The sequence below is a fragment of the Athene cunicularia genome, assembly GCF_003259725.1.
Source record: "Athene cunicularia isolate RWA chromosome 1 unlocalized genomic scaffold, athCun1 chr1_part2, whole genome shotgun sequence".
NCBI lineage: Eukaryota > Metazoa > Chordata > Aves > Strigiformes > Strigidae > Athene > Athene cunicularia.
Window position 1 is genome coordinate 8,870,305 of NW_020799092.1, and position 25,051 is coordinate 8,895,355.

The window sequence follows — 25,051 nt, forward strand, 5'->3', positions numbered from 1 at the left end:
AAACCCCCCCCCCCCCCCCCCCCCCCGATACACAAAGACAAAACTTTTAATTTCTAAATTCAAAGTCTCTTGATTTTTTAGCTGAGGAGGACTAAACTGAAAGTTCACTTCTCCTTGGCACTAGGACTCATGAAGTGTGCAGTTTTCATCATTACTAAACAAACTGCAACTTCAGAAACATTTACAAGTCTATGTAAGCTACAACTGTATTGGTAAACATGACAGCAAAAGACCAATCTCCACTCAACTTGTTATCAAGCACTTCTCTGAAAAATAAATATGTGTATATAGTTACATTTTTGCTTAGTATTCCTCCTTCCACATTTCAGCCAAAAGCTGATACCCATGGGAAAAACAACTCTTACAATATTATCTTCTTACGGAAGATCCACTGACTCAAAAAAATCACCCAGTGATTTAGGCTGGAAAGTACCTATGGAGATCATTTAGTCCAATCCCCTGTTCTAACCAGAATCAGCCTTAAACCTAGTTGGGGTTAATTAGAGCCTTGTGCAGTCAAGTTTTGACAATCAATTCAAAGACAGAAACCCAACAGCCTCTCTGGGCAAGAACTGAGATGAGGTAAAGTCACAGATTATGCACTTCTCAAAAGTATTTATATTTTCTTATCATGAGCTGGCAAAAGCCTCTACCATTGCTGACAAAATGATATTGCTATGTCAAATAGCATTGAAAAAGTTAGCAGCAGCAGCTGTCTCTTCCCTTTAATAGAGTTTCTGCACTGAAAACTTGTTTCTGATAGTATTTTTCAAGGCAGAACCATTTCCTTAAGTCATCTTGCCAAAACTAACAAAGCTGATACTCAGTCTAAAATACTTCCCTTTATTTCTAGGCACATAAATCAATGCTATGCTGTGATAACAGGTGAAGCAAATATGGCATATGTTCTCTGCCTTTAAAACCAACAGACACATCAAATAATCTGTGGACAAAAAAATGTTTACAAACAAGTCAAATAATTGAATGGTCTTTTCCTTTATTTTATCAATGTGATGAATGACTTGCACTTCTGAAAAGTTCTTTTGCTGTTTGTTTCTTTGTTTTGATTTTTAAATTAATTACAGTAATGAGCACAAAGACAATCTAAGGATTCAAATTCCTCCAGGAATTTGTAGCCAAGGTAAACATTCCTTTTTTCATTTTTTTATATTTGGTGCTTCCCTTCCCCCCTTCTATTCTACCTTCATTGCCTGCTTTGCCACAGAAACATTAGTGATGTTAAGTCAATTATTTTCCGGTTTTGCTGGAATTTTTAGAGATCTCAAGCATGAGTTGTTTTATCTAAATATACCTCTACGTTTTTTCATAGTTATTCATTAGGGATTGGTGATTAAAATAAAATTATATAACTTGGAGATTGAAAGAAATTTACTGGCTCAGTCAGCTTGGCATTCATTTTCTTAGGTCAACTTCAATAGTCCTGTAGCTGTCATCTAGAAGTCTAAGAGACAACCTGAATTTTTAACATAGAAACTAGCAGAAAACTATACAAATCTCAAACCTTGTTTTATGTCTATACGCACACACATAAATGATAGCCAGGAAGAAACATGAAGGGGAGTTGCCTTCCCCCATTCCTAAAATCACTTTTAAAAGTTCATAAAATTTAGACTTGTACTTACAAGTGTAATCAAAGGTTTTAAACTTATCTCAAATAGTTCATAGTTCTAGCTACTAAAGATATCAACATGCACTGCTAAACTAGAACAGTTAATTCTATTATTCTAATCAATTCCTGTTAGTACAGTTACATTTTAACTCATCTATCATTTCAGCTATATACTACAGCGCTTTTTTTCAAATTTCTGTGAACAGACAGGCAAGTTGTTAATACTTTTATTGAACTGAACAGTTTTGCTGGATTCTAAAGCTTCTTCTGATTTTGAAGGCAGTCATAAAAGCAGACTTCAAAGAATATTTTTACATCTCTATTTCAGTATGCCTCTATGCTAGAAATAGCACCTACTTACGGGTTTAGATAATCAAAGCAAAATGTAAGTATAAATAGAAACATGAGTGAGTTGCAGGGAAATACTGAGCTGGCATTACTTAAGTATGCATATAAGAACACTGCATAAAATCTATAAGCCAGTCTACATAAAGGATTTTTTCTCCTATCTATCAGTACCATGCAACATGCTATTTAGTGAGAAACATTTCAGCATTAACAAACTCTCTTCAGACAGATGGAGCTATTCCAGCACAAAAGACTTTTCTCTGAATAGCTGATACTGCCCGATGAACTGATATTTGCACAAGAATTCTTGAAAGTGATACAGGTTCAAGTCAGCTCACATATCTGACTGAAAACTATTCCTACAAAAGACAAATTTTCAGTTTGATTTGACTTGCCCCACAACTGCATGACTGCAAAAAAAGCCATCGTAAGAGAGGAATGACTACAGGAAACGAATCTGTGGGACTGATCTTTTCTAGATAGTTTCAAACCAATTTAAGCTGATGAACCTATCCTGGAGAAGTATTCCAAAGTTACACTACAAAAAAAAAAAAAACAAAACACCACCACAACTTTCTCCTTGGAGTGAGCTGCTAAGTTTGGACTTGGCAAACCTACATCTACACTATACAAATCTTTGATCAAAATTATGAAAGAGTAACCAATTTAATGGGTGCCTCAGATATGATGTGCAAAGCATGAAATAATTGTTTCACACAGCACTCCTGCTCTCTTAAAAGATTAACATTTGTTAACTTCCACTGGCAATTCCACGCACAGAGGCTTTTCTTCCAGAATTCCCTTGCCTGGGTTTTTTGGTTTGGTTTTGTTTGTTTGTTTACAAACTTTATATTGTCAGCACTTGAAGTAGCCTCAATTCACCATTGCTTTGAGCCTGCTCAAAAAGTATACATCAAACAGTGGCAAAGAGTAAATGCTATTGTGGCAGCCTTTGATTTAACATGAGGAATTATCCTAGAATTTATTTCCTGTATTCCAATTCCTTCATCTATTACTAAGAGTTTTGCAAGAATCAGATCCTAAGAGTTTTTTGTAAGGAATGAAAATTAGAAACAAATGTAGCTGCACCCCAATAATTTATCAGTTTTGATGTGGAAGTGCCATCACACAGATTAAAGAGTCAGCGTAAGTAATTACCAAGAGCTAATTAACCTGTACAGAAAAGAGAAAAATATTTTTACCTGAAAATAGATACAAGTCCTGTTAATTTAGACAGAAAATTTTAAAGTAATGGCATAAAAACATGTAGTCTCCCTAGAATACATTTTGCATTTAGACTTATGTCTGGAAGACTGGAGGTTTTTGTTGTTTTTTTTTTCCAAAATGCTGTTCATCCTTTTGCTGTCAGCAACCTGGCTTAAAAAGGTGAAGACAGTGCCAAGACACTACTTGCTGACTTCTCTGCCAAACATATCTTCCATTGTTTTTCAGGATTTAAACTGACATATCTTTGAGTAAAGTAGTAGTCATAAAACAGTCCAAACAGCCTGAAAATTGGGAAAGCATGGCAAGATCTTTATCAACATTTGGAAACTCATTCAGTTATTCTTTAGTTTTGTTATTTTCTCTTCAGAAATGGATTAACCATGCAAAAAAGTCATCAAATGTCTTTAAAAGCTTGGCTGAATTCCTGGCAGGATTTAAATTTAGGCAGTATTGGTAGAATGCATCACAACCTGATTCCTGGCGATGAGTAGCTTAAATAAACAAGTTTGATTTATAAATTACCAGTTTCCAATATTCTTGGTACTCAGTTCTCTCACTAGATAAAATGAAAACCCAGGTTTCTGGTATTATTATACACTTACTCCTAATCTTGTTCCTCCCAATCCAAATGAAAAATAATTAAATGCAAATAAATCCTAGACTAGGAATCCAGACAGTGTTACACTAAGCAGTTTTTACCAGCTAAATTATCTTTAAAGCATTCTCTTTATATTTTAAAGAATTGGGGAGAGGCACATCCAGCAAATTTACAAATTGATTCCTACCTCTTGAGACAGTTCACATGTCTATTCCCACACATGTAATTTAACAGCAAAAGTAATTTTTGTCAGCCAGTAAGACTTCAAAATATCTAAAAAACAATGCAGGCTCTTTTCTTTAATAACACAATACTGCTTCCAAAAAACTAAGCCCTTCACACAGCCTTCCAATAGAGAGTTCTTGTAGTCCAATGTCTTTTGCAGTTTTGTGTATAGAAACTACAGTAATTTAGTATTAGCAATAGTAACTTACGTCACTGTCTTTTACATTTTATGAATATGTCTGTTATTTTGAATCTCAAAATTCTGACATCAATTACGGGCCGCATGCAGCAAAACAAAATTTAATTTTCACAGTTGACCAACACTGTGATCTGTGTGTAAGAAAGCTTCCACATTCATTGCTCAAATGAATTCCTATGGTTTCACTAATAATAATTTTTAAAAATTCAAATCTGTAATTTTAGAGAAAAAACTTGTATAAGTTTTGATTAAATTTATACAAAAATTTATTTCTTGAGATAGTAATCTAGCAATAATTATTTCATAATAATTCAAGTACTGATAAAGAATGATTTTTCTTCAATTCTAAAAATACCAATGTGCTTAGATAGAACAGCCATGTCTTTTGGGAAGAAAGTGAGGAAAGAGGACAATATAATTTTTGATTTTTGTTCAAACAAGTATTCAGTCCATCATTTAGACTGTTGAAAGTATCTCAATCTACCCTTCTCAAGATTGTATCATCTAAAGTTATTCTCCAACTATCTCCAAAGTCTAAATCAAAACTCAACTAGCAGAGTATCTAAAGATTTCATAAATTTTATGTTTCTCTCATTAAAGTTCTGTGTGCAGTAAAGCTTAAGTAGGAAGATCAGTAGCATTTTCATGTTTACATAGTTTATTTTCAAAACAAGTAAAGACTGATACATTACTATAGAGTATTAAGTCTTCCCATACAGCAATATTTTGTGCACACACAGCATCCATCAAAGCTTTAGTGATAAGATACCAGAGATAGTCTCCAAGACCATTCCTAAGAATCTGCACAACCATAATTAAAACAACATTCCTCTAATTTACTACCAGTAAATTAATATTTATAACTTGGTGATTAGTGTTCTTAAGAGCAGCTGAACTAAGTCAGATCAAAAGTCTACGTAACACAGTGAACTGTTCCCAGTCATGATTAGTAGCAAATGTCTTGGAGAGCTCATCAGAACAGGAGAGATGCACAGTGATACCTTGCTTCAGCAACGATAAACCTCAGAGGTGGGATACTAAATGAAAGAGGTGACCATGTATTCTTCTTCCATGAATGCAGACTTATAGCCTACAGCATCCTGACCTAAACTTTCTACATATTTTCAGTCACTTTCCTTAGTTACATCTGTGTTTCTTTCAGACCTTTTGAACGTTAACCACAAGGGTCAACCCTTCTTGATTTGGAACTCCTCATGATAGTTCTTCTATTGTAATATAGCAAATGTGTTGTCTACTCTCCTTTCTACCATGTATAATTTTATAGACTTACAATCTCCACATTAGCCTTCAGTGAAGTATTATATGCATTCTTCGAATGAAGAGCTTCTATCTTTGAACACCCTCGTCAAACTTCTCTATCTTCACTAGTTCTACTATATCATTTTCCTGTTAAACCAGTACTACTTTAGTATAAAACTATGCTCGTATTTCCAGATACGCTTAACTGTAACAATATTATTTCAGATGTCAGGCCTTTACAGTCATGTGACTTTTTCAACTGTCTGATTTCAGGAAGCCTGTTTACTCTACACCGTAGATCAAGGCCACAGCTTCCATTTTTTTCCTAAATGAAAGTGATAAAATATAATTTCAGTATCAATAGATTTTTTTTTTTATATCTTGAGGGCATGCAATTCTGTCAGCTCTTAAGACTAACATCATGAAGATATCAATTAGATTTTATAAATTAGAGCTGCCTTTCAAATAGGAAGTCTTGTTAAAAAGAACTAGAAATCCTTGCATAAAAAGGTCAGTCAAAAGCAGTGGCATCATGACAAAAACACACACTTAAGAATCAAAAACAATTATCTCCTTTTTACTTTCCAAATAAAATAATTCAAACACTTTTCTGAAAGGCTTAGGATTCTCTCAACACCGCCAGAGATCGTGGCAAGGGGTAAAAAGTAGAAACAACCTCTGCCTGTCTCCAACAAACAAGATATTATTGCATATATACATATGGACAGCACTGGTCATACCACTCATGGCAACAAAACACTAGTTACATATAGATGCTCTGTTTCCACTTACCTGTCACTACACTGAAATGCTGATCATCTATTGGTAAGATCCCATGACTTTCTGGAAATACTACTAAGACAACAAATTGATATAGTTGCATGCAAATGGTTTTTTAAACGTATGTAAAGCTTCCTTGCTAAAACTGCAAGAATATTTCATTCTATAAACAGACATTTGCTCTAAGTTTATTTTAACAAAGGAGAAATAAAATATTTAATTAAGATATTGGCTCAAAAGGAGCTTATACTCTACTCTGTAATGAACGTTACTGCTGAATTCAGTATTCAACACAGCACATTTAGAGCAAGAGGGCAATTTTCTTCCTGGTTACCTTAAGTAAGAAGCAGATTATTATACTTTTTTTTTTTTTTTTTTTTTTTTTTTTTTTTTTTTTTTTTTTTTTTTTTAAGAAGTCAGTGGTAGAATCTGCAAAGAAAGTGATTTCAGTTTTCAAATCACTACCTAAAGAATGAACATTACATGTCAGCTAAAAAAAGCCCTGAGCCAGTATTAACATTACACAGATGTGGTTATTTAGTTATTATTTTACTTTGGGAATGTCCCTCTCTCCAGGCAAATACAAAAAAAATCCAACCAACCAAGCCCCCCAAAAGAGAAAAGTCAATTAAGTAGTCATAATTAACAAGTATATAAAGAGGAAAAAACCATTCACCAAAACACATTCTCTATAAAATGTCATTACAGACCTCATCATAAGTTGTGGGTTGTTTTGTTTTAATGCTGAACTACTTATACAGAGTGAACAAGAAAATATTTTAATTGGCCTCTAGCTTCATATTCTTCCACTTATTAATCTTGTACCACAATGAAAACCTTTAACCTGTTATTGTAACAAAAAAAATCTTCTACAAGCAGATGGTTAAGTTTGGTTAGGTAAAAAAAAAATATATATATATGAAAGGGAAAGCTGAGCCATGTAAAATATTTAACATGAACCACTTCAGCTGCCTCAAAACAGGTTATAAAGATAAACTTTTGATGAATTCACACTACTCAGTTCATCTACGGCCCAGACAGGTCACGTCTTGAAAACATAGCTGCTTCCTTTAAGCTCAAGAGAACAGTAATTATATGTAAATTCCTGTCCTAACTTCATGAAGGGTATTAATCATTCTCTTCTCAGCTGCTGGGCCTATATGCCAATACTATTCCCAAGCATTTGTAGAAAGCAACAGAAAGCAATCCTTCTTGTAGATTTTATTTTTCTCCATTAAAAATCTTTATTCTGAAGAAACGTGTCCATTCAGAGGCATGCTGCCTCTCCCCACTCAGCTCCCTCCCTATTTACTGGTGTAATTCACAAAATATTTCTCTGATTCAATAGGTTGCTTACAGTTACTGATGCATATCAAATAATATCCTCATATCATTATCTTTCCTGGAACTTGTATCTCCTCAGCTTTCTGTGAGTCAGTTTTTCCCAAATTATCCTGGCCATTATTATGCTACCAGGTGAATCATAATAGCATAAAGTAGTAACACTGGAAGATGAGGACAGCTAATTACTCAAAATAAAAATCACAGCTTCAAAGATTGTTCCACACACTTTTTTTTTATTACACCTTGAGCAAGTAAATATGCATTAATTTATTAAATATCTAAGTATATAGCTTACAGACTAGTAATGGTCTTGTATAATTTCTGGTGGCCCAAAGAACTATCAGAACACCAAATAAAGATCTGAACATATACAGAAATAGCTCACAGCAGTATCACCAGAGAACTCTATAACAAGCATTTCCACGATATTTTGTGCAGTACAAAACACGATCTAAAAGCACGAAAAGCCAAGTTGCTTTAAAAAAAGTGAAGAAACAAGAGCAATGGTTTTGGATGCAAATTAAAACAAAACAAAACAAAACAAACACCCCCAAACATAGTTGAAACCCAAGTTGCTAGGTTATGGAATTTTATTACGAAATTAGATTCTTCCCCCTTGCAATCTCTTTTATTTGGGTGCTGAGTGCTAAGTATGTACCAATATATGAAATTAAGTCAAGTAACTTTTTTTTGGTTTTGCCATTTCAATACATAACTTGGAATACAACCAATGAAATAGCATAATTTAACTCTAAAAATAAGACCAGAGAGTTTAGTGGCTCTTGATTATGTTTTCCTTACAAGGATCCTTTTCAGAAAAGTCTATGTTTCAGTTTAGAACAATGATAATTAGTGCCTGTGGGAATAAAGCAAACTAATTTTTCCACAGCAATATAATTTTCTGTAACTTTAATTTTTAAATGATGATACTCTGTAGTAGTTCCAATACAACATTTTACTGCCTACAGTGTAATCAGGATTTGAAACAAAATAGTTTTACTCATTTGTTACAAAAAAAACCCTGTATACAAAAAAAGAGAATTTGCTAATAAGCTCCACATATTTTCAAGGATGCTAATGAATTCTTCTAGCTTCCCATTAAATTATTTAAAATGACAAAACCAAATTGATGCAACTTGTAATTGCAGCTAGAGTACAGGCACTGTGGCTGTTTTCGGTATTGCAATGGAACTAATTTTCAGAACTCCAGGAATCCATCTTCACTAACTAGGAAGAGTAGTATTTCATCTACATAAAAGAGGGCATAGCCAAATTACTTAAATAAAGATATAAGAGCTGACGGTGGTTTGCAGAGAGACAACAGTACAGAGCAGAGGATAACTCCAATGTCAGTCCCAGAATACACTTAATGGACACACAGTTCAGATGCAGAGGGAACTCGTTAGAGCCCCTGAACAGTTACTTTTCATTCAGCAACAGTGAGAAAGTGTTTTAATGGTAATGTAGCTGTACAAAAGACAGCAAATGCAATCAAATTTGAGAGAACAGACCTGCATCCTTTCCTACTGAAATAGAAAATAACTTCAGCACTTCCTTTTCAAGTTTTAATGATGCATAGGGAACTATGTTTAATGAATCTTCCTCGTGAGGTGTGATGATTAAATACTTTAAAATAAGCTTTTAAAAAACCCCAATATTCTATTTTATAGAATAAATATAACCCCCAATATTCTATTTTATAGAAAAAAACCCCAAAAACAAACGAACAAAAACTACTAACATTCCCTTGTAGACTTCTCAGCGAACAGTACTGGATCTTTCCCCAAAATAAATCCTGGGGTTACAGAATTAAACTAAGAAAAGTAACAATGAATTGAACAGACATTGTGTTATTCATTCAGTCAGTTCCAGAAGCCAAAACAGAGTCAATCCATATGGTGAAGTTATGCATGTAATAGTATTTACAACATCCTTATGCCCTGACTTTAAGGCTCCAGAAATTCAACAGCACTGTTGCAAAGAACTGTATAACAACAAAACCAAACAAAACTCACAAATCCTACACAGCTAGTCACATACTTCTTGTATGTGATCCTGCTGATGAAATTCCCCTAATTTTCAAATGGAAATGAGAAATTACTATTACATCATTTCATTAAAAAAACAACAAAAACCCTCCACATTCTTTTAAGTAACAAAAAAGCTTTTAATTTTGTTTTAAAAGAAAGCACAGAACAGATAGATCAGCTGTTCCTACTACTTCACAGCCATTAACCTGACTTTTTTACTTGAATATTTTAAGCATTGTCCTACCAGCACACAGGTGTTTATGCTTTTCATTTTTAGAGAAAGGGTATATGAAGTTGATCTCCAGATAAATAATTTCAAGTATAGTAAAAAATGCTGCTCAATAGCACAAAACTAAGTATTAATGAAACCATTCAAAAAATGTATTTTTGAGTATCATCCTTCAGATGGCTTTACATGCCATAACACATTTATCCTTGCTTCAGAATGAGCCATTTCATAATGAATTAATTTGAACTTAACATTACTTACAAGACAGCTACAAACTATCCATTTTAAAATGTTTTATTCTCTTTTAAATCTTTTATTCTGTACTTTTTCATCAATACCTCTAACAGTTAATTTCAATATGCACTTTAATCCACTAAGAAAAATCGAAGCTTAGCATTCAATAATCTAATATTTCTTCATCTGAGTATCATGAAAGCCTCCCACACAAAACCACAGACTGTGTTGGTAAAAGTTTACTAGGGGCATTACAAAAGCACTGTAAAACAGTTTGGACTTACCTAATGACCACAACACTATTTCCTCAAAAAAATAAACAGGCTTTGATAAAAAGAAAGGAAAAATCCCCCAACCACAAGTCATAGTTTTCTATTATCACTTCACAGTGACATTGTCATAACATCTTAGAGACCTGGGTGTAAAATGGAGAATGAATCAGTCTTGCCATGGTGTGGCCAAAAGAACACACCAAAGAACAATTCAACCCCTGACTTGTCCATTAACATTCAGAGGTTATTTTCTTCTAGTGCCATTAATTAGCCAGATTCCTTCACCAAAAGTAATAGCAGCTAACCTTTCACAGACAACAGTTCAGAAGACAAGTATGTCTAAAATACAACAATCTACTGACAGCGCTACAAAGAAAACCCCTCAAGTTCAACCACTAACCTATACTTCCACTCTCTGTAAAATGAGAAGTGCTGCATCAAGTCCTTATCAGCACATAGATGCAAGTAATCCAAACTATCATATGGTCAATTAAAGAGCATCACTGATCTAAAGGAAACTCACTGAGCATTTCCCCCTCAAATGACTGACTAGCACGTTTGTATGAAGTATAGGAGAAAGTAATAAAAATCAGGTTGGTTTTGCTCTGCTATGTGAGTTTACCACAGTCCTCTCCCCACAATTCTTTTTTGGGAAGAAAGGATGGAAGGAAGGTGGTGAGAGGAAACAATGGAGGAATGGACAGACTGAAGATTTTATTTGGTACCAAAAGCACTTTAGTTCAATGCTTACGTATTGCTATTTTAGATACACTGCAGATGAGCATGCACACACATACACCACTTCCTCTGCCTTACAACCTTAAAGAAATGAAAATCAAGTAATCCATCAGTGTATATATACAGAGGTTTTTAAACATATCACTAAATTACCATGATTATAGTGAGTTGTGCCCAGTGCTCTTTTGCTTTTAGTTAAGGGAAAGAAAAGAAAGGTCAAAGTAAAAAAAAAAAAAAAAAAAAAATCTAAAGTTGTGACTTTTCAATATTTAGCACTGTATCCTGAGCAGGTCCTAATTTTGACTGAACAGCAGAAGATCCTGCAAGGTTCATTTCAGGCTGTAGGCATCCGATACTGAACTGACCTTACAGTATTTACATTCCCCTTACCCATGCTACCATGCTAGAAGCAAGCAGAATAACAGTGAAAAGAGTAGGGTGAACAAGAAGGACACATATATAGAATAAAAAGGATGAAGAGAAAGAGAAGGTCCAACAGCAGAAAGAAGAATCGAAGAGACAAGAGTTGGAGACAGTTGATTTTCTGATATAAACAAGTCCTAAAGCTTTTTTCAAACTAATAGCATAGACAAGATTTTAAACTAGTAAAAAGCAAAGTTACTTCAACTCAAGGAAAATAAACTAAAAGACTTGAAATATTTGCATCTGCTCAAAATTAACAGCTGTCAACTACATCTTTGTCTGCACTGCATTTGATTTCTTGTGGTAACCATACCTATGTCAAATTTGGACAGAAAACCCCCAAAAACATAAAACTCCCCCATAAACTCTGCTTTTGACTATTCCAACTACAGCTGTAATAGAGATATCTATTGAATCCAGTAGTTAAATCTAATCTAAAATGTACTCACCTCCATTTGTTACAATTTAGGTCCCTACTGCTGCAGAAAAATTATGTAAGAATACAAGAGACAGTCAGCAAATCCTATTCCCATTTTTCCTAGAAGTGCTTATCCCATCTTGAAACAACTGAAACACTGTCCTTTACAGATTCACTCTGCTAGCTACATAATCTCCTATATATCAGGCCTGGTGAAACTGTGCAAGAGACAGGTTCTGAACCAACTCCAGACTGATTTCTTCATCTCCTTGAAAAATTAAATAAAAACCTTAAATTACCATAATTTATTTGAAAACCCTATTTCCTATTGCACAAAGCAATTTTTAAATAAAGTAATAACATAATTGAGATGCAAGAGTTCTCATACAAGCTAATGTCAATTGCAATACCTGTCTAAAGTGACAGTACCTTCAATCCTCATTAAAAGTTTGAAAAGTTTCTGTTTTAACAATTTATAAACAGCATCACTAAGTCAAAAAGGAAAAATAACTTCATTACTGAACAACGACTGCAAAAGACCTTCTCCCCCTCTTATTTAAAACCAGGATGCTAATAATTCCAACTCCTCAGCCTGATGCAGTCTCAGGTAGCCCAAGCTGAAATCATAGAGGGCTGTGAAACACAACCACTTACAAGCTAATAGGATACCACTGCTTGCTTTCATCAACAAACTTTTTTTCTACTTTAACTGCAAGATTTTCAAATAAGTTAAATATTTGAGTTCAAAAATGTTCTGAAGTAGCAGGCACCCAAACAAAATATTTTAATGCAGAGGATAAAGCACTGGCATTTGAATTGACTGCTGAATTTGATAGCACTTTTTGTTGATTTAAACCACAAAGTGAGCCATCACAGGCAACTGAAATCCCGAATTTCTTGTTAGACAGGTTTGGCACTCTCACCTGAAGTTGAACAAAAACCACAACAGCGTGCTCTATTCTGAAGAGTATTGCAAAATCCCTTTCGTGCTTAGCTTAGGATACAAGAATAAAGAGCACTTTAGGAAAAAAGTTCAGATTTTTCTTGATGTCTAGAAATCGTTTTATGTTTTGAAAGTGAAGCAAGATGCAAGTGATCCATGTAAGAATTTGGAGTGGAGGGTCCTTGAAAGAGGCATAAAGAACAATGCATCATATTGTATTATACACACACACACACATATATATAGATATTTAAAAATAAAACCTCACTACTGGAAGTGAGAGTGCCAAAAGGATGCCGTTTCATTTCATTTATATTTAAACAGAAGTCACTTTACCCATAACAGTAGGTATCACTCATCTAAATAATTCCAAGTCTTCACCTTTTATACTGTTTACTATGTACTATGCATTGTACTCGTCTAGAAAATTACATAGATTTAATGGTTTTGTTGTCAATTTATGTGCTTTTAAGACCAAATTTTCTTAAACACTCTTTGTGGCAATCTGGGGAAGTTTTTATTTCAATTTCCAGAAAAAAACCACCTTTAATTTAGTAACTGAATTATCAGACAGGAGCCGCAGAAAAAGAAATAAAAGGCTCACTACAAAATGATACAAAAGTCAATTCACATTTTCAGCAGTGCTACCACAATTCACATTCTACTTCCTTCTAGTCTCATCTCCACACTACTTCAAGGCAAGGTTTATTAAGTGGTCTTGCCAACTGTCAGTTCATTTTTATCTGAGCAAAAGGAGGGACAGAAGCAGGAGACAGGTTGCATGGCAGTGATCAGAACATACTAGTGTGTCAAGGTTCATCAGCACGGTATAGTCCTTCCGTATGCTTGCAAAAAGAGATGAGAAACTAAGTCAGTCTTTTTTACTGACCACTAACTACAGACAGATGGCCCAAGGCTCCCGGTGATGAGTGTAAGCATTTATACTCCTAAACTCTTTGAATGCATTGTAGAACAATTTTAATAACAACCTCCTGTCTGATCAAAGATAACTTCAGTGACCCACACATAAAATTCACTATATTAGAGATGTTCTTCTTAGGTGTTCAATTCAGCTAATTAAATATTTATTGGTTCAAAAGTCAAATGCTTTTAACTCTGTAAATACAATAAAGATGGATCAATTAGTAAAAACTAAAGTTTTATGAATGGAAAAATATTTAGTAACATTTGTGTTACTTAGCACCTAGGGAAAACCCATCAGTGTTTCAGACCAGATAAGCACAGGAGATTGTACGATAAACGAGATAGAAGATCAGAACAGATTATATGAATTTCTAATGAGGTTTAAACTTACATCATTATTATGATTAAAATTAAAAATTGATTGTTAAAATAAACATTTTATGTGATGACACTGATTGCTCAAACACATTTTTGTTTGTAATTTGATTTTTCAATCTTCTGTATTTAATCAAATATTTTAATCAAGAAGTTTTAAATTTATCTAGAGGATTTTCTTTGTACATGGAAAATACAAAAGAAAATAGCCTTACAAAATGGTGTGGCCAACATGTAAAAACAAACAACTAAAAATATCCCCAGTTTTAGCCAGCTTTACTGTCTCCACCAAGAAATCAAGTTATCCTTCTCAACATTTGAATTACAAGGGTTTTTTCTTCCCCATAGGTATTTGGAAATAGCACTTATGTATTCTTGTTGCTTACAACATTTTATTTCGAAGTGAGATTTCTGTCCTTCTTATAAACCAGGTTCATTGAAAAACTTTAAAGATTATGTCACTGTTTTTAAACATCCCAAAAGTCATTCTCAAAAATGATAGATGTTACACATTGGTTAGCAGCTGCATAATCTGAAGAATTTAACACAAAATTAGAGGGAAAAAAACCACAACAGAATTTTGCTAGTAGTATAACTCAGATAAAAGCATCAAAAGCTGGGTTTTTTTGCAGGACAATGTCAGTAGTCCTACTCAGTGAGAGCAATAAAGAATATACTAGTTTTCATTAAATACTGGAATTGAAAGATGGCAAAGATGGTATTTCAAATCAAAACTTTCACCAGGTATTCTCCTTTCAAACACCTTTGTTTACTAGGACACGTCTCTTACCCAGTCAGACACACTGAAATGTTTCCAGTTAATAAAGCACATTTGTTCTTTAAGTATTTGCTTCTCCTAAACATGATTTGTAATAGATTCTGGAAGCTATTTTTAAAAACCAGGATGCTAATTTTAAAGGATAAGTTGCTTGGCAATAAACCTTTCCTTACAAATTATTGTTCTTACTAGGAGAAGCATGGAGTGAGCCATGGTGGATAAAGTCATGAAGACTAAGTTTCTGAAGCATCCTGAATAGGCAAGTGGTTTTTAATTGTTTATATAAAGTTCTATGACCATCACAGCCCACAAAGGCATTCAAAATGCAGTCTAAAAGCCTTTTTTTCCACTTCAGACTTCAAACAATTATTCAACTTGAGTTTTATATATCTGGAGCAGAACGATAAAACCTCACAACCAAATACTTAAGCAGACCTCCCTGTCCTACCCAGCACTGGGAAGTAGGAATCATTCCCAAAGTTTTACTGGAGTGCCCGTACTGTTGAATTCCCATTCCCGAACTTCTACTTCTGAAAGTACTTACTGATGCAATTTCTTCCACAACAACATCACTAAGAGAATACCTTCCCTTCAACCAAATGCAAGACCAAGTGAAGAGAACAAGAGAGGCTACCTTCCACATTCAAAAGAAAGAAGGCAAGGGAAGGAAAGTGAAGGAGGAAGTGTTTAAATTTAGTTATTTACTTACTGAAACACAGAAAAAACACCCATACAGGCATCACGTTGGCAGAAATCCCAGCAGTCAGGGCTGTGGAGCTTTGCTTCCAGCCAGCATTTGCCTCAATCTTCACAGGAGTTTTCTCCCTCTCTCACACACGCACAGAAGTGTACTGAAGATCGCTCTGAACTGCCAACCAAAGTGTATCTCAGGTTTAATGAAAGTGTAACTCATTATAATAAGAGCCAGTGTAACATAAACATATGCAGGAAAAACAGGCTTAGAGCAGCACCACAACAGACGCTAGTTTTGATCCAGTACAACAAAACACTTGCAGACCACAGAAAAAAAGTCCGTGTGATTCCTTTAGGTAAAAGCAAAACATAATGTGCACCAGGTAAAATCTGGACCCATACAAGTTCTACCAAATAGTGGCTACACCAAGTAAACTTCTCTGTTGCAAAATTTCACAAGGTACCTGCCTGCCATATCAGGAGTTCTTGGAAGTGTTCCTCAGTTCCAGGTACTACAGGACATGAGAACCAAGACAGGGAAGAGAAAAAGACCCAGTGCAACACCCTACACAAAAGGAAGAGGAAATACTGGTACAGGTCCCAGAATAAGTCTTAGAGTGCACATTAGTTCAGTTATCTTTTTTCCAAAGGGGGAGGGGTTGGGGGAAAAAAAAAAAAATGCATCGCTATGTTTACAAAATAAAGCAGCAGCCACCTACACAGAAAGTTACAATGGATCAGCATTTCCTTTGTTTTTCACCATCCTTTACACATTGTAGGTACCAAAAAAATCGAAGAGCACAGAAGAATTCACTTCATAGTAATAACAGCATAAATTATATATTCGTTTTACCTGCTATTATTAACCCCATCATCAGTTAAGGTCAAAGTTAGGGAAGAAATATTACCACTCCCAAAACCAAGGTTCTGAAACTGGGAAAATTAACTTATTAATTTGTTAACATCTATTAAAAAGCTTGTCTTCAATGTCTGTCTCATGGATTTCAACATTTCATGTAACAACTTACATACAGATTTTTTGCATTTTAAAATAATTATCCATTAATTCTTACAAGTGGTTAAAAACTGGGGGGGGGTGTGTTAAAAAATAAAACTTCAAGTTTCCTCATGGTTTCAAGTCTTATCTTAATAAAACTCAAGCATTCAAGGTATTATGTAATTTAGAAACACACTTCAGGAAAGACACAGCTCAAAATATCAACCACAGACAACACAGTCAAGACGACTTTATGAGCACAGTAATTCCTAACATTCACATTTGATGTTCTACCTGCCAAACTAACTCTGAAACAGGTTCATAAACCAGTGGTAATAGGCCCTGCCAGACCTGCACACAGACAACATGTTTTCACAGGGTGAACTTCTGCCACCCTTCCCTCTGGGAGAAATTCCATCAAGTTTGCTCCTAGGAAATCAGTTCCCACCCCTACTCCTTTTACTGACTTTACTGCCACCAGGCTCCTTTTTGCCTGGTTTAATCTACACTCCTCCCCCTTCTGCAACTACTCCCACGTTTTTAGCCTTCTCCTTCAGTACACCACTACCTCCATCCTCTTGCCACAGCAATCCCTCCCACAATCTGCTTTTTGGATGCAGTCCCACCTCTCCTCTGACCCACACTCATTTTTCCTGTATCTAGAGTCTTTCCAGCTCATGGTAATGTTACATCTCAGTTCACTCATGTAGCCATACATCATTATTTGATGTAGAGCTTTTACCATGTAAGAATGAACTAGATGAGGGCCAAGAATAACCTTTACTCTTTCCTTAATTTTAGAAAAATAAAGGTAACAAGAAAAGAACAAAATTTCTTGGAGGAATGCTGTGATTCTTACTGTTGGAGGAAAACAATCCGATCTCATTTTTTCTCCAAATTCTGTTTTTCCTTTCAAAGGGCTCTTCTCTGCAAACATGACTAGTTCTTTGATTTTTCTGGAGAAAGTCTCAGCTGAATGGGAAAGGATATTTAGAATGCACATAACAAAGGTTCAAACGAAAGCTGAATTCTCAATGAGCACAGGTTTATTTTAGTAAACAGAAACTCAAGGCTGAAAAAAAAAACCTTATCCTTTTTAATCACTTCATTTTTTCTTACTTTCCCAGTTTTCAAGCTACATGCCTACAATAAGCAAACCTGCATTGATAAAAGTCTCTATAAAAGTATACAAAACCTCTATTTGATGCAATGGTGAACTTACCTTGGCTTTGGCCTGGGTTTGCCAATGGCTTGCTTCAGCAAGCAACAGGCAAAATTTGTTCTGATGAATACAGAAAAAGGTAAACTTCAACACAAAACCCTAAAAATGAAACTTTACCTTTCTTAATTCTTTAAGTTTTTAATAACTTTTTCAGTCAGCTTTTGTAACTGCCCAAAATGTATCAGTCCTACTGCAGAGTTAACAAATATCAAATTCTAACACACAGACTTATCTAAGAGTACTTTTGTAGAAGTCAAAGTAAGTAGACGGATGCAAAATTTTTCAAATACCATCCTCAGATTGACTTTATTTGGTAAATTAATAACCTCAATAATATAACCCTGCCTTTAAGAAAAAAAAATCAATATAAAAATCCTAACATCTGTTCAGAACTACTGAAATGAAAAGGGATAAAAGGCAAGAAAAGTAAGCATATGCCTCAGTTTAGATAGTCAGGTGGTTTTAACCAGCAATAAAATTTTGTTAAACACATGCATCTGAATATACACACACATATACATACACAAGAAGAAAGATATATTTATGCAATTTTATAGCACTCAAAACCAGTGCCTTGGTGCCTAATGACTATGCAGTAATTATGAGGTACTAAAACCATCAAGTTGAAAATTCTCACTGATCTTAACAGAAAAGAAATTGGAAGCCCATGACCAGGTAGGTCTTCTCTATTGACAAGTATCATACTGGGATTGTCACATGGGTCCATGTCCTTATGCATTTATAAATAATATAAGTAACTTGAGCTTCCTATACTACCATCCAGTTTAAATCTGTTTTGGGGATAAAGCCTTAACTTTGCAGACTTCAGTGAGTGTTTACTACACTGTGTAAATAACTAGTCCAGTGGAGTATTCTAAGCAGAACAAAAGAAAATCCCACATTTTTCAGCATGCTGTGCCACCATTTTCAAACTGAGGAGTTTTCCCATATATAGTTTTACTCCATGGTACAGAAGATTCAATAGGTAACTGATAATAAACTAATTATTAAAGGTTATATTCAAATGTGTCTATTCTAGCCATACAGCCCTACATTCCAGGTAAACATTTAGTTATTGTATAAACAAAGATTATACCCAAAGCAAGCATTACTTCAGAACAGCTTACAGAGAGAGTTCCCATCAAGTGATGAGGAAGGGCTATTTGAGTACATTTCTAACATCAAGTAAACAAAACCAGACTTTCTCACTTCCAAAGAGACAAAACAATTTAACAACATAACTACACCTTATGAGAATATATACGATATATTATGGCATTACATATTTTTTTACTCCAAGTAATAAACAACACCTTTTGTTATTTGCATTTACAAGGAATGGGGAGGATGTGGGGGAAGGATTCTGTCATTATCAAGTATTACAATTCTTCTACTAACCCAAAAAACAATGCAAAAAAGGTCAAAGTCTTAGCTATCATCAACTTGTATTAATACAACTCTATACAAAAACAAAACCACCTTATGCAATGGAAACAACTCCCTATCTATCCCTATTTCAGAATATCTTTTCTTCTTAAAGCTAGAACAAATTCAATGCCATGGGGGAAAAAAAAAAAAAAAAAAGTAGTGTGTAAAGTCATCACCATTTGATATTTACTTATTCTGAAAACGAGTGCACACATCCCAGGAAAAATACAGTGTCCTTTAAAAATAATCACATTACAATGCAGTCTGTATCCTGAGTCATTTGTTTGAAATGCCAGTCCAAGGAATGTTAAGATTTAACTGACGATTATCTTCTTGACATTATCCCAATTTGATTATTCAGTGTTTACTACATCAAAGCCAGAAAAAGCACAGTAATAGATTCAGCGACACACCCACCTGGAACACTGAAGACCTATTATTAAAGAACCATAAGAATAATTTTCAAAAGGTTTTTATTTTCAAACACAGTCTAGCACAAGATCTTACCATAAAGCAAGGTTGTTAAATATTTTTAGTCAACCCACATATTTGAAGCTGTGCCTTAGAAGTTAGGTGAAATTGTTTAAGTGATCAGGAAACTTGACTATCCTTCTTGTCTAACTCTCTTATGGGACACATGACAGAAATCCAACAGCCAAGTTTCACATGGCTGAAGTCAGTAGGGTGCTATTATCATTCATTCCCTTGTAACTTTGTAACTCACACTGGAATACAAAGCAAGGCATTTCTTTCAGACCTGACCATGAACAAGTTTTCAGTTTTATTATGTTATAATCAACATAATTAATATTAAGCAAATCAGTACACTCAAATGAGCAGGTTACAGTTAAAAATCCACATGTGGGGGCGCCTGTATAGCACAAGGTCACAACAACCTGGGTTGTTCCCCACTCATGCAGAAGCACCACAGTAGTTTAGATTCAGACAAGGAGAATTATTTTAATCAACACATCATCCTGAGTTACATTGCCTAGGATTATAAAACAGTGATTATAATGTTGTCATCCTGTCTACGTTACCTTTCAGATCTCCTCTAGCACCAGTAGGGCTGAATGCTAGACAGCTTTACAAGGAGAAGCTATCACTGGGCAGAATTTTAAATTCAGCCTGAGAGGCTACACAACATATTTAACTAAGGACGCCAAACTGGTCATACCATGTGAACCTTTCAGCAAGCTTTACAGCGCTATCCCTGCTATACTCCTACATCTATCAAATCACAGATAAGTGTTGCTTGTGCAACATGTTTTCGAAGATGAAGCACAACTTTCAAATACAGACAGAGCTATATTCAGTGCTGGCTATCCACAAAACAATCAGCTTAATGTACATCTAACAGTTACAATAACACCTTGCACACAAGATCTTCTAAGGACAAGAGCACACAAACAACCCACAACTTTATAAGTTTGTGCATAAGCGTACCAGTCAGTCTACAGTAGCTGTCCACACACTTTATTCTAAGAAAAATCAAGTTGCTATTTTACAGTTACTATAGCTAACATACTGTTCATAGGTTTATTCTCTAAGAACGAGTTCTATCTGTAAGTCTAGAAGAATTTATTTTTATATCATATAAACACACAAATGCAGCTCTCTAATTTTCACTCATCTTCATTTAATAAACTGAACACCAGAGGTGAATTCCTTAGTACATTCCTGTCCTCAGCCTTTTGCCAGTTGCTATCCAACACTAGTGTAATGTAAATTACAAGAAGACAGAGTAGAACAGTAAAACAAACATGTCACCTATTAATAAGAAGTCCCTTCTAGAGAGCACAGCACCAGTCCTGACCAGATTTTTGGAGCATTAACCTTCAGTGTATTTTTTAAAATTTTGTTTAGGATCAAATCACTTTCCTATATAAAATAAACCATGCAACACATACATAACACGCATCCCACATGTCTACAACACAGCTTACACAGTGCAGCTACCTTTTGCTCAACACAAACCTACCTGCAGCCTATAACCTCTATGACTAGTTTTAACTTTCACTCATATAAGTTATCCCCCTGATAACACTATTCATTGAAAGATGTCAAACCCAAGTACACAGTGTAGTGAGTAAAAACTCCTGTAAAAATCAAGAAAAGCCTGTAAATTGTTAAATAACAGAAAGAGAAGAATATTAACCAGACAAATATACCTAGGGGCCATTTTAAAGTTTTCCATTTTAAAGTCTGACTATCTTGAGAGGAAAATCTTGTAAGAAGTTTGTACAGATCTTATCAACACAACCTCTGGACTTCTACGTAACAGCTCTATTTCCATGCCTCTTATTCAAAAGTACAATACATACACAGCAAGTCTACCACAATGGACGACACTCCTCAAAACATGCTAAAACCTGAATAAAAAAAAAATAAAACCAATGCTAGAAGCAGAAACAGGAGGTCTGCAAAAAACCCAGTCACATTAAACCTTCAGAGTGGCTTTAAGCAACATAATTACTAAAGAATCAAGGCTCTTCTCCAAGTGATGAAGGAAGATCCTGCCTTTCTGAAAGCATTTATGGTATGACAGTGTATACACACAAGCATCAAACAAGCAGACAAACTCAAGGTGTTCTCAACTTTCAAGGACATTTGCTAGACGGTTACACTTACAGCAGAAATTTCATTTGAATCTGCATCCTTAAGGGGCTTTTATTAAAAGTATTAACACAAAAACTCAAGAAATTGTTTTAGCTGTGCAGAATTCAGTAAAAAAAGGGCTACATACACCATGACAAGCTTCAATACTCCTCTTAAATTTACAGCAGAACACTTAAATTCAGTTTGGAATACATTCAAGATTACAGCAACATTTAGACAAACTAATTGAAAAATTATAGTATTATGACAGATAAACATTCAACTTACTTTACATAGTATCTTGCACCTTCAAATGTATAAGCTTCCTCCCAACCTGTGGGTAAGTCTGGAAAACAAGTAGCAAAACATTTCAATTAACATTTGAAATAATGCTAGCCATACTCATCCACTCCCTAAAACTAAAGTACTTAAAATATCATGTGTCTGATTCCACATGTCAAAAGCTCACTCACAATACTATCTCAGTTTAAATTTTGAAATCCAAGAAAAGCTACAGGTATGAAAATATGTTTTGGATTTCTCAAATAACAACAAGGGTTTAAGTATGCCCTTACTTAACAATGTGCCTTCCTTTGACCAGTAACTAGAACTCACAGCCTCCACCAGATCTTTCTGCCTTGAACTTCAGAGGCATCGAACTACCTGACAGGCAGAGATGTAAAAACAAACAAAAAAACCCAACAAAACAATTTACTGAGTGTGCATGGCATGCAAGTCACAAACATCTTAACAAGCATGACATCAACTACACCACAGAGCATTAGCATTATGTTAGCATAATTCCATCACTGTTGTTCACAACAACTGTTCCTGCAGCATTTACAACTCTGTTCAATTTTACATGAAAACAATTTTCACTGCAAATCTAGTAGAGAAAGTGGGTGCATCTTTTTCTTCTCTGGTATCACTCTTAGGACTCAGGAGTCCACATATTACAAAAACCCCAAATCACCATTAACAGTCAAATTTTTTCAAGTAACAGCTTCCTGATGTAATGGAAGCTCTGAAGCTACTGGGCACCTCTATGCAACTCTAGATACATCACTACCCTTAAAAGTTTGTCCCAGTTAATTGATATGCAAGACTTGATCACTGAATTATAAGAGCAAGAATACATTTTTTAATTAAAAGAAAAAATATTCAGTCTGGGTCATGTGATTTTTCTTCACCCCCCCTCAGTTTACTTATTTGCTCTGGCTGACTTTTTTTCTTCACTCCTATCTTCCCTAGAACAAAAATCAAGGTGTCCCTCAATAAAAGCACAGGGCAAAATACGGTGAACAGGAAGTCTCTCTACCAGAAGTATTTATGGCTGCTATAAGAACTTGTAAAGAATACATTTCCAGTGCTGAATATCTCAAGGAATAAAAAGTACTTCAATTCATAATGGAGGACAAAACTTTCCTCATTGTCTAGTAAATATCTCACAGTATTACTTAATAAGGAGCTTTGCAATAATACGCACTTCCAAAAGAAGTGTTATTTGCTCAAAAAATTGTTTCTTAAGACATACTTTGACTAGGTTCCAAAACAGTGGTCAGGGAAAAAAGAAAGATATACATCACAGAATTAATCTGCTTGATTGTATCTGTATGGACAGATTCAGTAACATATACATGAGTGAGGAAAACTACAGAAACAGGTTTGTTCTGCAGACACTTCAGTATCTGATTGATAAATCATGGTCAGTATATCCAAGATCATACATTATTCTTGTGTTCACAAACAAGTTTAATTTACCTGATAATAATTCTATGTTACATACAATATCCAGATACTTAAAAGCGAAATGCATTTCCTTTAGAAAGCACTTAATGGCAGAAACAAATAAAACACTTAGAAAATTACTGGGAAGTCACCCTCAGTCAACAGAGACACTGTCAATAGTTTAAAAAAAAAAATAAAAAAAATCAGTACTCAGCTAATGTTAGTGTCCAAGAAGAAAAGCATTTCACACACATCTGCCCCCATGCACATTGCTACACTGTTGTGGATGAAGGCCAGTTCCTCAGTTAATCTGACTACTAAAAGCAGGGGAAGAAGAGCCTGATAGTAATCAGTAGTTCTATTTCCCAGCATTAAATGATTTCTTACAAACAACACACCATTGCAAATCAAACTACAGAGTTCTAATAGCCAGAAACCTGAGCTTTTTAAACAAACAAACAAACAAACAAAAAAAAGGCTCCCCACAGTTTTCTGAAAGGCTGATTCTGATTTCTTAACGTGTAAGTATCACCAAACATAAAAAGCAAATAATCTGATATTGTCCAATTCACTTGCAGATCTTCCTGCAATTATCCAAGTGGTTACATACATATAAAAACAACTACACTCCACCACCGCCCAGTGGCATATGTAGCCTGTGTGCAATTCCAGCAGTCAGTTTGGCTCTGGGTCTCCAGAGTGTCTGCTATAAATCCTCCTCCTCCAGCACCTCCTGCTGCTACTTCTCCAGAGTGGAACAAGCAGCAGTAGCAAAGAAGACTGATTCCACCCTCCTCCCTCCAAGTTATTCCTAATGTTTCAGTCCCTTTTCCTCCTACCTATTCCACCTCTCAGTCACTTAGAAACCACCCACACTCAGCTTAGATGGAAATCAAGAGAGGAAAAGGGTTTCTAGGTGACTAGCGAAATCAGCCTCTACATTTCTAGTATACCTATCGTGGTTATATCTAAGTACTGCTGGAAACAGAAATAAGATGAGTGGTTTAATGCTAAACTGATGAAAGATGCTATGCAGGTGAATAACGGGGGTAGCCTGTAAGGAGCAGGGGAGGAGTAAGGCGGTCTCTCATGGTAACTATACAATATTATAGGGGTGATACAAGGCAACAGGGAAGAAAAAAAAAAAAGAAAAAAAAAAAGCAGAGAAAGAAATTACACAGAGACGGAGGAAAAGCACAGTTGGGGGGAAAAACGCTTTACGAAAAAGATGAGGGGCACACTGTTGGCAAGCTGGACAGGCGAGGCTGCACTACAGTGTCATTCCTGCTCAAGCCGGGGGCAAACAACTGCGAGAAGTGAGGGGAGCGGGGAGAGCACGGGATGAGGAGTTGTCTCGGGTAGCTGCGGCGGCACCGAGGCGGCTTCCAGGATCGGGCGGCTTGGGGGCAG

The 25,051-nt window shown here is 35.2% G+C and overlaps 1 protein-coding gene across 3 annotated transcripts in view; it reads right to left on the reverse strand.

Annotated features, from left to right (window-relative positions):
* The window catches only part of PLEKHA5 (pleckstrin homology domain containing A5), a 187,281-nt gene that overhangs the window by 142,687 nt on the left and 19,543 nt on the right, over positions 1-25,051 (reverse strand). For all 3 annotated transcript variants that reach the window (XM_026862748.1, XM_026862765.1, XM_026862756.1), the window contains exon 2: positions 22,202-22,259. The gene's annotated coding sequence lies outside the window, so the exon portion shown is untranslated. The remainder of the gene's footprint in view (positions 1-22,201; positions 22,260-25,051) is intronic.